Consider the following 17,411-nt stretch of genomic DNA (forward strand, 5'->3'; position numbering starts at 1 on the left):
ATTTAAGGCTTTGATTACAATGAGAGTATGCTAGCTAGGAGCCTCTGCAGTTGTGTTCATTCACGATGTCATTGGCTACTCATTTAGGGGTGTGTCCAAACCTACCATGGTTGTGCTAGATTATTTGCTATTGTGCAGCTTAATCCGATTCATTTGTCTATGGGTTGTGTATCACCAACTCCATACTCAATTGCTTCTCAACATCTTGGCTTCCAAACCTATTATCCAACTTCAAATCCTTCCACTGGCAAGTAGCAACACCATTCCTGAAGGTTTCCAAAGTCAAAAGAATAGGATTGTCCTAACTTTGGTCAAATCATTATCTAACATATCAACCTTAAAATTGTAGGAGAAGAGATCACGCACTCAAATTGACCAACATTATCTAATATATCCACCATAAAATTATAGGGAAAGAGCTTGCAATTCGTCCGCGCGCGTGCGGACGAGCTACGAGCTCTCAAAGACATAATGAGTAAAAACAATATTGTTGTTGCGGGGCTTACTATAAGAGGACACAATTGGTGAAACTGTTTTTAAAAAAAATTATGGGGCTTATTGCAATGGAAATAGATATAAATAGTGCGAAGTCAAAATTATGTTGATGTCTTCACGAGGTCAAATTCCGTCAACGTGCACGCAGAGGGACTTGGGCTCTTGAAGGCATCAACAAGGTATCTTGCTAGCACAATATACCGGACGCATAGGGAGACCCTCCTTAATTTTTGGCTTTAAAAAAAAAAAAAAGAAGATTCTTTTTTGTTGATAAAAAAAAGAGCCCATGAGAGCACGCAAACGGTTTACGAGCTTTTGTTCTCAATTTTTGAAGTTGTGTGGGCTTAGAATTGAAAGAAAAATGACTCTGCTAAGCGCTAGAAAAGCCCATAACGTAAGCTCGGTGATCGTCTACGCGCGTGCTGACGGTTAGCGAGCTCTCGAAGTCACCCCTAATTTCCTCACCCTCGAAGGTTTGTAATGGCTGATCAGGATTTAATATCAGGGATTTGGTGCGCGTGCGAGAGAGAGAGAGAGAGAGAGAGAGAGAGAGAGAGAGAGAGAGAGAGAGAGAGAGAGAGAGAGAGAGAGAGAGAGAGAGAGAGAGAGAGAGAGAGAGAGAGAGAGAGAGAGAGAGAGAGAGAGAGACGTGCAGGACGACCTGAAGGGGACTGTGATACAGGGTTTTCTTGGTTGCCTTTTCAACATGCGATGGTGAATTCGCAAGCCCATAACATCATCTGATCGATGATCATCTACGCGCGCTCTAACGGTCGGCAAACTCCCCCAGTCTGCCTGCACACCTGCGGCCAAGACTGCCTGCACACGTGAAGATGAAGGTGTTGCAGCCCAAGGCTGCCTTGCTGCCGGTGGCCCTGCCCATCTTGCAGATACCTTTGCCAACCCTATTGCTAAATCTCCTCCACCAACCTCCCAGCCCCTTGTTGTACTGGATAAAAATGCTCCTTCAGTGGATACCCTTGGTGTTGTAGTTCATGCCTTGGTCCAAGCCAATGGCCACTCAGTCAGGCACCCTGCAGATGCTCCACACAAAGAAAACCAAGCTTTGGAAGCACCTTACACATTTGCCCTCAGTGCAGCGAAGTCTGCAACCTTTTTCGCCTCTGGCGGCCCGAGGCCTAGATCTCAGTTTGAAGCTCCAGCTGCCCTGCTTCCAACTTGAAGGGCTGAGCCAACTGAATCCATCTCTGAAGCATACACAACTACCTCTTCCGCTTCCTATCCAATGCCCTCTTTAGCTGCCCTCCCTACATTCAACACCAAGGTGGCGAGCCATTCCCTTGGGGAACCTCTGCATGCTCAAAGAGAGCCCCACGCCGCTCACATAACCCTGGTTCCAACCCCAACAAAGTCCGACACCCTTTTGAAGATAGCTATTCAGTATGCACTTACTGCAAAAGATGCTTTCATAGATGTAAATCCAACTCAAAACCCTCGAATGCCATCAATCCTCGCAGGCGAGATGATCCAGAAACAAACACTCAACACCTTGCCAAGGATTTGAGCAAATCCAAGCTCTGGCCGCCTCTCCTTGAAGCTACTGTGAATACCTCTTCAAATCCATTTTTCAAGCTGGATTTACTTGATGCTTATATTGTTGTGCCTCTTCCTCCTTAGCACCCCTTCCATCCTTTGTCTACTGAGCATCCACTTGGTCGTTCCATATCTGGTGCTTATTGGTTTCCCAACACACATGCAATGCAACAGTTCAACCATACTTTCCACCTCATGCAACATCCCGGCACGTCTACCATCCAATACCCTATGCACCTGTTGAGCTATCTTCATCAATCCCAACCATTTCAGCTCTCCACTGATGATGTTTCTCCCTATCCATCTCCCTTCTCATTGGTTTCTCCGCTTGAGCCTTTGCCAATTGAGCCTTCCACCCATCACAATATTCAGGTCTGCAATACCGCCTTGAATCCCTCACCTAACCCAAAATTTATCACTTTTGAACCCTTTGACCCTAGAGGATGCGCAGTTCTTGATGAATTTCTTCTTTCACTTCGCTTGCGGGGGCGAATATTTGGAATTCAAGCTCGTGAAATCATTCATGCTATAGATCTGAAGAAGCCTTTCAAAGCTTGACCAAAGCAGCAATTAGAGTTGCTAATCTTCTTCATTACGAAGTAGGACCTTGATCCAGGTTGAAGACCTCGGAAGTCACACCAAGAATAATTGCATACACATATTGTATTTTTACAAAGCATGTAGATCTGTGTCATGATCACATCACAGTATGCACACATACATGCCTCTGTATGGACGATGTGTCTTACGGAGGCATATGGGGATATTAATCCACATCATCCAACAACGTGTCATCCTAATTGGCACAACGGCCCGCATTCCATGAGTGTCACATGGCTTGTAACTACCTCATCCTTTTGTATATAACTGCACCTCCTCGAATCAACATAACATATGCTTCTTGCCATCACTTTCTTGGCTCTCTCTGCATATCACTCTCTCTCTCTCTCTCTCTCTCTCTCACATACCTCTCTCTCGTCACGTTGTGGTGCACATATAGTCAATCAACAAGAAAGCCGGAATCGGAACACAGAAAGACAATGACACATGGAGAGCTGTGTTTTAGATATGGAGGATAGTCAAGGACCGTATGTAGAGAGAGAACGAAAAAGTGGGGGGGGGAGAGAGAGAGAGAGAGAGAGAGAGAGAGAGAGAGAGAGAGAGAGAGAGAGAGAGATTGTCTGTCCTCCCTCCTATGGAAGCCTGAAGGGCAAGCGAATGAGAGTCGCACTATTTGTGAAGGCTAGGGTTTCATTAAGAGAAAATCATTGGCGCTCTTCTAGGACTCATTAAGAGCACTTTAGTGCATGCAACAATATCGTCATCAACTATGCATTGAAATCAATGAGAGAAAGAGAGAGAGAGAGCATCGTTTTGTCGTAGGAAACTATCCCAAGAGACCTTAAAGATCTATCCGACGAGGAGATTTGAACTCAAGACCTATTATTCAAGAGGGAAATGGCATAGCCAATCTACCACACTTGGGTGATAGAAAGGTTATACCATTTTCCTCTTTTTATTATCTCTCTCTCTCTCTCTCACACACACACACACACACACACATACCCGAGAAGAAGATATTTTTAATGTCGTAAGAAACTATCCCAAGAGACCTTAAAGATCTATCGGACAAGGAGTTGAACTCAAGACATGTTATTCAACAAGGAAATGGCATAGCCAATGTACCACACTTGGGTGATAAAAATGGTTATACCACTTGAGAGAGAGAGAGAGAGAGAGAGAGAGAGAGAGAGAGAGAGAGAGAGAAGTTCGGACGACAATGTTACCATTAAAAGACACGCTGCCGTTGTCGATCATGGAAGCAATACCTTGACATGCAGGCGAGCAACAAAACAAACACATAATCTAGTGTCAGATGGTAGCATAATTCAAAGAAGCACATGAATATGAGCGCAAAAGCCTCATATAAAGAGAGAGAGAGAGAGAGAGAGAGAGAGAGAGAGAGAGAGAGAGAGAGAGAGAGAGAGAGAGAGAGAGAGAGAGGGTATGTGTGCTCACCACCTCACCAACGTGACCAAGACCCGTTGTTTCCCTCTTCACTACGGATGCTTCTCGGGAAAGCTTCCCCTTGCCTCTAGTCTATTTCTTTCTCTACCATCATCATTGTCCTATCATCACGTAGATTTGTGTGTGTGTGTGCATGAAGTGCACGCACATGCGCACACACACACACACACGCGTGCGCATCACTAATTGCAAGGAAACCTAAAACTATGATCATAAAAATATTGTGCATAAAATTCGTGCGTGTGTGTGTGCGTGCGTGCGTGCGTGCGTGTGTGTGTGTGTGTTTGTGTGTGTGTGTGTGTGTGTGTGTGAGAGAGAGAGAGAGAGAGAGAGAGAGAGAGAGAGAGAGAGAGAGAGAGAGAGAGAGAGAGAGAGAGAGAGAGAGAGAGAGAGAGAGAGAGAGAGAGATTGCAATAGCATAGGCTTCTGGTAAAAAAAACACTCGAGAGTGCTAGTGTTAACTGATACCTAGCCAAGGTCCAAGGGGGGTTGGCCTAGCAGTAAAAGAGAGGGGCTTTAAGCATGCCTGCTATGCTTCAAATAGTGTGACATAGGGACAGCGATGTGTAATAGGTAGTAAAAGAGAGTGTCTTTAAGCATGCTTGCTATGGTTCAACTTGTGTGACATGGGGGTGTGGGTGTATGGGAGGTGTGTGGGTGGAATCCCAAAAAATCTAGTGGATGTGAAGCATCAGATTGCCAAAAAAACACATACTTAATACCATTTTGCAACCTTTGTGATATCATTGACTACCACTTAAATATAACTAAGTAAGATCGAAGGTGAAGTGACTTCCTATAGTATTGTATGAATCTATGAGTGGTTTTATAAATAAGTAGGGTTCTTCTTAAGAACTACTAGTAGAGGGTTTATTTAAAATTTACAAATTAATGTCTAGAGAATGTGTCTAATGTTAACGAAGTGATGTTTTGAGGATTTGTTTAACGTAAGGATTCCTATTACCCTCCTTAGCAATCACACACACTTTGGCCCATTGCCTTGCACTTTTCCTCGACGCTAGCACCCCACCCCTTAGCTATGGTCTTTCAATGTTTGTATTTGAGATAATTGTGCCCCATGCATTGTCACACGTGCACCATTACATTTATCTTACATGCAATTACGCAAGGCCTTATACAACTATGCAAGGCCTTAGAAGTTCTAAAACTTTGGTCCTATAAGTTGGTCCCTTACTCTCATAGCCATTCATACGGGTTTCTTCTAACTAAACATTGAAAGCCCATCCCTACTCAATCCCGACAACCTCTCAATTAGTAGAATACTGTGTATTTTTGTATTGGCCCTTTACTCTCATAGTAGCCATTCATATGGGTTGCTTTTAGCTAAACATTAAAAGCCCATCCCTATTCATTCATAGGGGTTGCTTCTAGCTCAACATTAAAAGCCCATCCCCATTCAATCCCCACAACCTCTCAATTAGTAGAATTCCATTTGCTCGTGTATTGACCCTTAATTAGTTGGTCCCTGGATTTCTTGATCGGTCCTAGATTTACCTCTAACTAGCTAGTGAAAACCCATCGCTATCCAATTCTAAAAAATCTCTCAGATATGAGATGGTCTTTAGTCCTATAGTGACTTCTAATATCACTTTTAGGAGCTCTGGCATGCTTATTCTCAAAATATACAATAGGTATGGTCTTTACATCATGGCTCAATCTTCCTCACTAGCTAATGGGTATGGCCTTTGCATCATGGCTCAATCTTCATCACTAATAAAAATGGGCAATAAATTCCCCTCAATGTGAATACTGCAAATATTGAGTGAATGAATCTTTTTACAACTGTATGTTGAGCGATTAAAGAAAGTTTAGAGCTAAAAATTCTACTTATGTTTGAAGAGTAAACCTTCAAAATTCCACTCAATTTTGTGTCTTTAAATTATCCAATGAGCTTCTTGTTGTAACACAAACGTAAGTTTATCTATAGACATTGAGATCAAACAGGCTGTAATTGTCTCTTACGAGATCAAACCGTCATCTGTAGTATGACATGGTTCAATTTTCTTGGATAAAATTTGTATGTCTCTCTATCACAATTTTGTAAACATAAACAAATAAACATGTAGCTACATCAATTAATGTTATTGGAAATTAATACTTTACACGCGTAAAAAAGTGAATGGTATCTTAAAATCAAAAATCGTTTTTATGGAAAAAAAGTATTTTACCCAGGTAAAAAAAGCAAAATGAAGCTCGCAATCAAAATAGCTCTAAATTTCTAACAAAAAACTCTAAATCGAAAGCTCACATTTTTATCATCCTCGCATTGAGGCTGATCCAGAAAAGGTTAAGTCTGTTATTCCTCTTCCATCACCTACGAGTACAAAGAAATTGGCAACCTTTATACACAAAGTGAGGTACTTGGCACGGTTTATTCCATCGTCTCCGCAGCTCCTTTATACATTAATACAAGTGATAAAGCATGATCCATTGCAATGGGATGACAAGTGTGAAGAAGTGTTTCAAGAGGTGTTAGGGGGGTTATCAGCCATGCAGGCTCCTCATTGGGAGCAAGCGTTTTATGTAAATCCAGCAGTAGGGGATGATGCCATTGGAGCCATGCTATTGCAAAAAAGGAAGGGAAGCCATTATATGAGGCCAGTGTATTGTGCAAGCCGAGTGAAGTTGGTAGCAGAAAGAGAATTGTTGGAAGTAGATCTAGTGATGGCCAGTGTAATATTTGCTTGTCGACGATTTCGTCATTACTTGCTACCACGACCTTTTGTTTTCTTGACGAGTTATGCATTTTTGCCACAATTAATTAATGACACTAACATTTCAAATGTGGTAAAGAAATGGGTAATTGAGCTGCAAGAGTTTGAGTTCTCTTTTTTAGTGGAAGACAGTACAAGGGCTACTCTAGTTGATTTGTTAACTTACATGGAGAATCCCTTTCTTATTAAGGAAGAGGTGGTGAGAAGGGTAGTTGAAGAAGTGCCACAGATTAGCATTGCACATGTGTTGTTCTTTGATGTCTCATACAGAAAGAGCCATGATGCGGTGTCAAGAAATTTGCGATCCTGCCAGGAAGGCACCGGGCTTTTGGCTATGAGAGCTTGTGAGAGAACTCCAAGAAACTATATGAAGGAGTTAAACCATAGATGCCATGAAGACTAGGGTTTGGAAGGAAGTGCAATCAAAGAAGCCCCACTCTTTATCTCTTGCACTCACACACACAAAGAAAGAACACAAAAGAGAATATCAAAACAATAAAAGATGAAAACATCAAGGCTATGGTCATATCGTATCATGGGTAATATGAAACCGTTAATAGATGAGTTAATAGCGTTCAATCTTTGCCGACCAAACAGGCTACGAATTGTTCTTTGGAATTGTAGTTTTGTGCTTACCATAATATATATGTTTTGTTCAGTGATTGGGATTAATTGTGTGTACAAATCCTTTTGGTTCATAGCAAGATAACTACACTTACGTCAAAAGAAAAGTTATAGTCTATAAGAGGTAGTATGATGGAATCCGGTGAAAGAAGTATTTCATTGAGTCTTTCTGGGCCAAAGAGAAACACTATACGTTGTTGAAAGTGTATTTTATGTGTAATAGGTCGCAAAGAGTGGAAGAGATAGAAATTCTCATCATGTGGATTATTCATCTAGGATAGTATGTGAGAAATGTAGATATGAGAGAAGTGAAGAAATGAGAATGTTTCTCTCTCAAGCCCTATTCTTGCCCATATAGGCAATAAGGATACTGCGGGGAGAGATGTACTTGTAGCAAGGAGAACCTAGAATTTGTAGAGAGAATGAATTTCTAAGAGTGAGAGAGATAGGTTTGGTTAAGGAGATGAGATTAGATGTATATATGTTGGATTAGAGATGAAAAGAAAACAACAAGAAATCAACAAAATATCAATATAGAACACATCTTACTTGTCAAACCCTTCGACACCATTTTTGATAGAGAAAGAAGAAGAGGGAAGAATTCAACTTTGATTGATACACCAAGTCCAAGACCTTATTCAATTAGAGTTTATCTTCCAAGGATAGTTTACAAGAATGGCTAGTCTTCCTCTATGAGAAAGTGTAGGCTTAGGCTTATGTTAATGGCTAAGTACAATTAGGCATTACTACTCACTCCCTCATGAATTCCTTACATCAATGGCTTGAATGATTCAATGGTTTTCAAGGAAGAAGAGGTCCCCTTTTATAGGTGAAGGGAACCCCCAAGGATTTACAGAAGAAGAGAGAAGCCAGTGTGAACAGAAACTGGAAAAGTTGAAAATGAGTTGTCCCTGCATGATGTGGGCATACTGGGGTCCAGTATTTTGATCATATCTCCTCAACCGTGGCTCCAAATAAAAAAGTAAAAATATGGACAGAAAATATAGCTCATTAGCTAAAACTCCCATTTTATATACTTTTTCCAATTCGGATTGAAACCTTGTGTAAAAAATTCATCAAAATAGGGTACAGTTTCGGCAGCAAAAGTCTTCTTGTGGTCCGCTTAGCCTAGACTTTTATTTGATTCCAATGGACACCCATGCCATATGAAAACATGACATTGCTCCTTGAAAATTTTTTGTAATCATGCTTGCAATAATGCATTAAAATAGGAGTATATTTGAGAATCATGCAAGCTAGTGTCCCACTAGCATTTGATTCCTTCCTAGTAGCTATTTAAAAGAAATATAAGATAAATATGAAAAATACATTAAAAAAAATATATATATATTGAAATTTACCCTAGATATAGGATATAGCTAGTGTGTAAGATGATAATGACATAGTAGAAATAAAAGAATCAATGCTTTTTGTCCCAAGTTAAAGAGGCAGAGCTATTGACGCTTTTTCCATAGTACTTTTTGACGATAAAGTAAGAATATGTTACCCTTGAGATAAATAATAGGATGAGATAGAAAGCTCATTATTATACTTAAATATGCATATGTACATTGTAGGAAATATAATTATGTATCTAAAAGTTACAAGATAACTCTTGTAGCATGAGTTCCCACTATGTACCTGTCACAGCACGACATCCATCCCCTTTAAACCTGCACATCCTCCGGTATGTGCCACATTGTCTCTTTGTAAGATTAGCCCTCTTGTACATCTTCCTTGCTTTCTTCTTCATTGGATGATTCTAGAGCTTCATCTTCACTTTGATCTTCACCTGTGTTTTGCTCTTCTTTCTCATCAACATCTTCTGGATCATTGTCTCCTCTTCTCTTAAACATTTTGATCCTTTTTCCTGCAATGGGAATCTTTACTTATGTACCATCTAGTTCAGACAAGCTATAAGTAGCATTTTCATGCACATGCTTTACAACATACGGTCCAAACCATCTTTTTGAAAACTTACACATGACTGTGTGTTGGTTATCAAGGCTACTATCATACACTAAATCCTTTCACCTTTGTGAATTGCTTTGCTCCTGAGCCGATGTTGCTTATCAAATTAGTCCTTGTTTTTCAACCTTGCATTTTTGAGTCGTTCTTTTGCAGCTACAATGTCTCCATGTCTTCTCTCTAGTTGCCTTATACAAAGTGCAAGGAGATCTTCCCTGCTAAGCCCCTCTTGCCAAGGTAGTACATTCCATGTGGGGATTGTATCTTCAATCGGCATCACTGGCTTTTGACCATACATTAGCTCCGCAGGCATGTAGCCAGTTTACTGAGCTATGTGTTGTACGATCAGCCCATAAAGCATATGGTAACAGTTTTGTCCACTCACCAACTCTTCCTTTGCAAGCCTTGGCCAAAGCTTTGATGATAGGAGGGTGCCCTCTTGCACTCTTTGCATTGCCTTTAGGGTTGTAAGCTGTAGTAAGAGAAAGCTTGATTCCTAATCTAGAAAAGAACTCCCTTGCTTCCTCGGTATCCAGTTCACCTCTGTGTGCAGTGATCTTTCCCACATAACCATAACGGCAAATCACCTCATCAAGAAGGAATTTGCACACATCTTCTGTGGTTTTGGCTCTTAATGCTCTTCCTTCAACCTGGTTAGTTAGGTCCTCTCGTGCAAGACCCAAGTATCTCATCTGCTAGAGTCCTAAAGGCATTGTGACTATATCCAAAACCCATTAATAGTGTATGGCTAGTGGATATGTAGGGTGCAATCCATCACGATGTCGGACATTTGAATACATTTGACAAGCTACACACGACTCTACAAACTGAGATACATCTTTATACATATCCTTCCACCATTATTTTTCTTTCAACTTGGAGAAGGTTGCCCACACACCCCTGTGTCCAGCCCATAGACTCTCATGAAACTCTTGCATGAGCTTTACTTGAGTCTCTTTTTTACATATAACCCGTTGTGGTGTAGCACCCTTTTGTTTAGGATGCTTCCACAAGTAACCATCCCTCAAAAAGTACCCATATGCTTTCCTACGTATCCTCTCGAATTCTTGTTCAGACTAATCATCCTGTTTTATTAGAGTACTCAAGTAGCTTCCAATAAGAAGCCAATCACCTTCATAAAGATCTTTCAAAAAAAATTCAAGTGAATTAGTCATGCAGACATTGTTACTTTTGACATGAGAGATAGAATAGAAATTTGTGCCTACATCATCTCTCTGGTCAATCATTTGTGACTCATCTTCATACCTTGCCCTTGATAGCATATCTGCCACTGTATTGTCCTTATCTGCAATGTGCTTAAACTCGGGATTTAGGGACTTAATGTAGGCAATCCACCGCAACATAGCAATGTCTGGCGTTGAGCAGCTTGTAATCATCCCAAGAAGTGGTACACAATTTGTTTCTACAAACACACATGCACCAATTAGGTACTCTTTTCCATTTTTCAAGGCTGTAACCATACCCCATAGCTCTCTCTGTTAAGTATGGATCCTGATTTACCCCTTGTATTTTTTTGTGGTAAAAGCGCACATTTGTAAGGCCCCCATTATGAGGAGAAGCCATCGTGCGTGAAGGTAAATCACTCACCGAAAACCAAAATTTTCAAAATCAATAACTAGGGGCAACTTTAGGGGTCTCGGGGACGAAAGCCCCGAGACTTTTTTTCCCCCTCGCCAGAATATTATGGCCGGACGACGGCCGGAAAGTGGTCGGAAAACAACCGCCGGTGGCCGGTGGCCGGTAGTCAATGGCCGGTGGCCGGTGGTCGAATTCAATGGCCGGCGGCCGAATTCAAAAGCGGACTTGTCTTCTCAAGGGCGGCCACACATGGACGGATTGGAGGGTCCGATTTGGACTTATTCGCACAAGGACGGCTACACATGGCTGCCTCTCATAAGAGAGGGCAGCCCTTTTGGCCTATAAAAGGAGGCCATTTCTACACACATTTCATAGTGTGAAGTTGATGCAACAAGGTGAGTGTGAGGTGGTGAAAGTGAAGCAAGGCGGGAGCTCCATTAAGGGTATAATCCCTTTGTAAACTACTTCTTCTTTTGAAGTGCTAAAGCCATTGAGTGGCTGCTTTCCCGTGGACGTAGCCCACATTGGGTGAACCACGTATATCGTGTGTACTCTCTCTCTCTCTCTCTCTCTCTACTCTATAATCTCTTGTGTGTGAAATCTATCTCTCTCCATTAAGTAATCTACTCAAAAATCTCTTTAGCTACGTCTTATTTCCTAACAATTGGTATCGGAGCAAGGTTTGCTCGTAGCTAAATTATCTCAAGGAAAGGATTCCTTGAATTGAGTGGTAGTTATGGCGGAGGAAGGGAAGCTCAAGATTGAGAAGTTCAACGGCAAAAACTACCAACATTGGAATATGCAAATTGAAGACTATCTCTACCAGAAGGACCTCTATTTGCCACTAGGCGGTCTTGCGAAGAAGCCCGCAACAATGGCAGATGAAGCATGGATTGTCCTTGATCGAAAGGCACTGGGAACAATTCGGTTAAGCTTGGTGTCAACGGTGGCCTTCAATGTTTCGGAGATGAAGACCACGGAGGACATGATGAAGTCACTTGAGGACTTCTACGAGAAACCATCGGCATCCAATGAGGTATTTCTTATGAAGCGCTTGTTCAATCTAAAGATGGCAGAGAATGGTTCAGTTGCAGAACACCTAAATGACTTTAACACAAACATAAGTCAACTTCAATCGATGAAAATCAATTTCGATGACAAAGTGCGAGCTCTCCTTATACTTTCATCTCTACCGGATAGTTGGGACAGCCTTGTGATGGTTGTAAGTAATTCTATTTCTGGCACAAATACTCTTAAGTTTGATGATGTTGTGGGTGTTCTCCTAAGTGAGGAAATACGAAGGAGAAGCACAGGAGAATCATCAAGTGCTGCACTGTCAGTGGAAACAAGAGGAAGGCCTAAGGAGGCCGTGATCGCTCAAGGCGGAGCAAGTCACGCACAAAGTCAGTTCTTGAATGTTGGAACTGCGACAAGAAGGGCCACGTCAAGAAGGATTGTTGGTCCAAGAAGAAGAAGGAGACAGAGTCTCAAGAAAACAAGCCAACATCGGAGGCCAATGTGGCAGGTAAAGTAGAGCAAGATGCTCTAATTCTCTCATTAGACAATGTGTCTAATTCCTGGATAGTAGATTCCGGGGCTTCATTCCATGCGACACCACACAAGCAACATTTCCAAGACTACACCAAAGGTAATTTTGGGTATGTATACTTGGGAGATGATTAAGCTTGTGAGATTGTCGGCAAAGGTACAGTTTCTGTCAAAACTACTAACGGAAATGATATGGAAGCTTAAAGCTGTTAAGCATGTTCCTTCTCTTCGCAAAAATTTAATCTCTACAAGAAAATTGGACGATGAAGGTCACAACATTGCATTCGGAAACAAATGGTGGAAGATATCAAAGGGATCTTTGGTGGTTGCCAAAGGAGAAAAGGTCGGTACACTCTACTTTTGTACTGTTAGCACATAACCTTCAGCTTATGCAGCAACTACAGAAGTTGACAGTGCAGTGTGGGACTACCGGCTTGGGCATATGAGTGCCAAAGGAATGCAAATCCTTCAAACAAAGAAGCTTCTACCAGGTTTGAAAGAAGTGGACTTAGAGTTCTGTGAAGATTGTGTTTATGGTAAACAAAAGAGGGTAAAATTTCAAAAATCAGGAAATGAAAGAAAAATTAAAAAACTTGAGTTGGTTCATTCTGATGTTTGGGGTCCTGCAAGTACACCATCACTTGGTGGCTCATTGTACTATGTAACATTCATAGACGATGCGACTAGAAAAACATGGGTTTATGTCATGAAGAATAAATCCAATGTATTTTCCATATTTCAAAGGTGGAAAGCCTTTGTGGAGAATGAAACAGGTACCAAGGTTAAATGCCTCAGATCCGACAATGGAGGTGAATATTGCAGCCAAGCTTTTGAAAGCTTTTGTGCTAACAATGGCATTCGGAGGCAAAGGACAACCCCAAGGACACCTCAACAAAATGGTATTTTGAAAAGGATGAACAGGACAATGATGGAGCGAGCACAAAGCATGCAGCTACATGCAGGCCTACCGCTTGAGCTTTGGGCGAAAGATGTAAGTACGTCTGTGTACTTAATCAATCGGTCACCCTCAACGGCATTGGATGGGGGAGTTCCAGAACAGGCATGGACAGGTAAACCGGTGAATTATGCATTTCTCAAAGTGTTTGGATGTGAGGCTTTCATGCACATAGATAGAAGCCTAAGATCAAAGCTAGATGCAAAGTCCAAAAAGTGTTTCTTCATTGGCTATGGAGAAGGAGACTTTGGGTATCGTGTATGGAATCTTGAAGATGGTAAAATCTTAAGGAGTAGGGATGTAATTTTTAACGAACAAAATATGTACAAAGATTACTTGGAAAGAAAACAAACAAAAGAAACAGGTGATGAGTACATGGAGCTTGAGGACAGAGAAGACTCAAGGACTGCAAACGGTGACAATGTGCAACAACGTCAACCAAATGAGGAGCCTCAAACTATTCCCCGAAGATCTACAAGAGCAAGTAGACCTCCACAAAGGTTTGTTTCTTCCTTCAACCATCTCTTGATCTCAAATTCTGGAGAGCCGGAATCATACGAAGAAGCTATGCAACATGAATCCAAACAAGAATGGACGAAGAGCATGCAAGTGGAGATGGACTCACTACATCGCAGCCAAACATGGGAGTTGGTTGAGTTGACTAAAGGTAAGCGGGCACTTCAAAACAAATGGGTGTACAAGGTGAAGGAAGAAGAAGGTGGGAAGAAAAGGTACAAGTCTAGGCTTGTGGTAAAAGGGTTTTCTCAAAAGAAAGGTATTGACTTCAATGAAATATTTTCTCCTGTTGTAAAAATGAACTCAATTAGGCTTGTCTTAAGCCTTGTGGTTGCTCATGATCTTAATCTCGAGCAAATGGATGTAAATACGGCATTCCCTCACGGTGACTTAGAGGAGGAAATCTACATGCTTCAACCAAAGGGGTATGAAGTAAAAGGTAAGGGGAAAATGGTTTACAGATTAAAGAAGAGCTTGTATGGTTTAAAGCAAGCATCAAGACAATGGTACTTGAAGTTTGATCGATGGATGTTGGATCATGGATTCACAAGATGCAACTCGGATCACTGCATCTACACGAAGAATTTGGGAGATGGGAAATTTATCATCCTAATGTTGTATGTTGATTGCAAGTGCTAACATGCAGGACATCAAAGACCTAAAAAAGGAACTGTCTAAATCTTTTTCAATGAAAGATTTAGGTGCTGCAAAGAGGATACTTGGTATGAAAATATCAAGGGACAGGACGAAGAAGACAATAAAGCTATCTCAAGAAGATTACATCAAGAAGGTACTAGAAAGGTTTGCAATGCAAAATGCAAAACCAATTTCTACACCTTTGGCTGGTCACTTTAAACTAACAAAGGATATGTGTCCAAAAACACAAGAGGAGATAGCCTATATGTCTAAAGTTCCATATGCTGCAGCGGTAGGTTCTCTAATGTATGCTATGGTCTGGACAAGGCCAGACATTGCACATGCAGTGGGAGTTGTGAGTAGGTTCATGGACAACCCAGGTAAAGAGCATTGGCAAGCTGTGAAGTGGATACTTAGGTATCTAAAAGGGACAACAACAAATGCTTTGTATTTTGGAGGAACTGATATTTTTCTAGAAGGGTATGCTGATGCAGATATGGCAAGTGACAAAGATACTCGAAGGAGCACTACTGGCTATGTGTTCACGGTTGGAGGCACAGCAGTAAGCTGGGCTTCAAAGCTGCAGAAAGTGGTTTCACTTTCTACCACGGAAGCAGAGTATGTAGCAATGACGGAGGCAAGCAAAGAAATTATGTGGCTTCACAGATTCTTAGAAGAGCTTGGATTCAAACAAGACAATTGTGTCTTGTATAGTGATAGCCAAAGCGCTATCCATCTTGCGAAGAACTCATTCTTTCATTCAAGGAAAAGCACATTGAGGTGAGATATCACTTCATACGCACTCTTTTGGAAGAGGGACAGCTAAAGCTAGGAAAGGTGCATACAAGTGAAAATCCTGCAGACATGTTTACAAAAGTGGTCAACAAGGAGAAGGTGAGCTTTTGCTCATCTTCAATCGGCATTCAAGGATAAGAAGCCAGAATGGAAAGCAGTCACAGGTTTGGTTTGGAGATCAGTCTCCAAGTGGGAGATTGTTAAGTATGGAGCCTGATTTACCCCTTGTAATTTTCTGTGGTAAAAGCGCACATTTGTAAGGCCCCCATTATGAGAAGAAGCCATCGTGTGTGAAGGTAAATCACTCACCGGAAACTAAAATTTTCACAGTAAAAAACCAGGGGCAACTTTAGGGGCCTCGGGGGCAGGAGCCCCCGAGACTTTTTTTCCCCCTCGTCGAAATATTCTTTTTCGCCGGAATATTATGGCCGAACGGCGGCCGGAAAACAACCGCCGGTGGCCGGTGGTCGAATTCAATGGCCGGTCGCCGAATTCAAAAGCGGACTTGTCTTCTCAAGGGCGGCCACACATTGGTGGATTGGAGGGTCTGATTTGGACTTATTCGCACAAGGGTGGCTACACATGGCTGCCTCTCATAAGAGAGGGCAGCCCTTTTGGCCTATAAAAGGAGGCCATTTCTACACACATTTCATAGTGTGAAGTTGATGCAACAAGGTGAGTGTGAGGTGGTGAGAGTGAAGCAAGGAGGGAGCTCCATTAAGGGTATAATCCCTTTGTAAACTACTTCTTTTTTTGAAGTGCTAAAGCCATTGAGTGGCTTCTTTCCCGTGGACGTAGCCCACATTGGGTGAACCACGTATATCGTGTGTACTCTCTCTCTCTCTCTACTCTATAATCTCTTGTGTGTGAAATCTATCTCTCTCCATTAAGTAATCTACTCAAAAATCTATTTAGCTACGTCTTATTTTCTAACACTCTCTTTATCTGTCGATAGTTTCTTTGGCGAGCACTTAGTACCTTTGCTCCAAATATTACCACATACCTGCGTCCTTCTTCGTCATCTTGTCCTATTACCCATCCAATCCCTGTAGGACTGGTGTCTACTGTCACTACTGGCCTTTGACACTCATAGTCTACCTTTCTCAAAGTTGGTGCTAATTGGAGTAACTCCTTTAGCTTTGTCATGGCTTTTACATGTGCCTCTGTCCATTTAAACTTCTGATTCTTTCTAAGCAACTAATAAAGAGGATCAGCTACATGTGTATAATGTGGAATCCAAATAACATAAAAGACACATGCTCCCAGAAACCTTCAAACCTCACTGATGCTAGTGCATGTTTCTTTCATTCTTTGGATGGCATACCTTTGTTGGACAAGGTTTCCTACCATATGGCCCGCACATGTGCCCCACAATGAGCACTTCATTGACACCAAACATAGAATTTTTCCCTGACAAAGTAAGATTCACTTCCTCTAACCTAGACAAAATTTTATCACAATCATTTATGTGACTTACCACAAACCTACGACATCCCCTGAAATCCAAACATTCATCTTTCTCACTTTCTTCACATCCTTTGATAGGAAAATCATCAAGAAAGGCATTGTAATTTGAGGAATAAAGTCACGTAAGACCTTATTCATCCCATTCATCATATGTGCAACCGAGTTGGTTGCTCCCCTGTGGCAAGGTACACATTCTTACGAAACCCAAAGGTGTCCTCATGGTTGTCAAGCCTCTGCTTTCGATTGCAAGCTGAAATTGATCATACCCTGAGTAGAGATCCCTCATCGAGTAGATTGTCCTCCCTGCAAACGCCTCTACAAACTCATCCAGAATCGGTTCTGTACCTACATTTCTAATTGTCACTTTGTTCACTGGTTGCATATCTTGGATGAAGCGTAGAGAACCATTCTTCTTTGGAACTGTGAACCACTTGTTTGAGTATGGAGCACAAGAAGGCTCCAAGATTCCCATTTTGATTTTCTCATTCAGT

Source organism: Adiantum capillus-veneris, chromosome 19 (genome assembly GCF_014529385.1).
Source record: "Adiantum capillus-veneris isolate H3 chromosome 19, ASM1452938v2, whole genome shotgun sequence".
NCBI lineage: Eukaryota > Viridiplantae > Streptophyta > Polypodiopsida > Polypodiales > Pteridaceae > Adiantum > Adiantum capillus-veneris.